Raw genomic sequence first — 654 nt, 5'->3', positions numbered from 1 at the left:
TTTATTTGAGATGGGGTCTTGCTATGTTGCCCAGGCTGGTTTTGAATTCCTGGGCTCAAGTGATTCTCCTGCCTCAGCCTCTCAAGTAGCTGGGAGTACAGGTGAGCACCACCATGCTCAGCTAATTTTTTATTTTTGTGTAGCAACTGGGTCTCCCTATATTTCCCAAGCTAGTCTCAAACTTCTGGATGCAAGTGATCCTCCCGCCTCAGCCTCCCAAAGCGCTAGAATTACAGGCCTGAGCAACCGCTCCTGGCCTATTTTTATTTTTTTAATGTAAGTGTGTATTACTCTCATAATTTGACAAGTGCTAAAAAAGAAAACATAAAAGGAATGCAACAAATATTCATGGCTATTCTTACAATTATGTAAACATCTGCTGTTTGAAATGTGAATAATTCTAATATCATTAAGGGCAGACAGATCACTTGTTTCAGAATTTCATGAGGTTTGATTTTTTTTTTTTTTTTTTTTGAGAAGAAGTCTCACTTTGTCGCTTAGGCTGGAGTTTGGTGGTGTGATCTCGGCTCACGGCAACTTCCGCCTCCTGGGTTCAAGCGATTCTCCTGCCTCAGCCTCCTGAGTAGCTGGGATTACAGGCGTGCACCACCACACCCCACTAATTTTTTATTATTAGTAGAGACGGGTTTTCTC

General features: G+C 42.0%; 1 protein-coding gene across 1 annotated transcript in view; it reads left to right on the top strand.

Annotated features, from left to right (window-relative positions):
• Positions 1-654, top strand: part of LOC105542606 (chromosome unknown open reading frame, human C16orf72) — a 30,908-nt gene that overhangs the window by 1,956 nt on the left and 28,298 nt on the right. The window lies entirely within an intron of this gene.

The sequence above is a fragment of the Mandrillus leucophaeus genome, unplaced genomic scaffold, assembly GCF_000951045.1.
Source record: "Mandrillus leucophaeus isolate KB7577 unplaced genomic scaffold, Mleu.le_1.0 Scaffold263, whole genome shotgun sequence".
Classification (NCBI taxonomy): Eukaryota; Metazoa; Chordata; class Mammalia; order Primates; family Cercopithecidae; genus Mandrillus; species Mandrillus leucophaeus.
The sequence above is the reverse complement of the archived record's forward strand: the minus strand, read 5'-3'. Positions and strand labels throughout refer to the sequence as shown.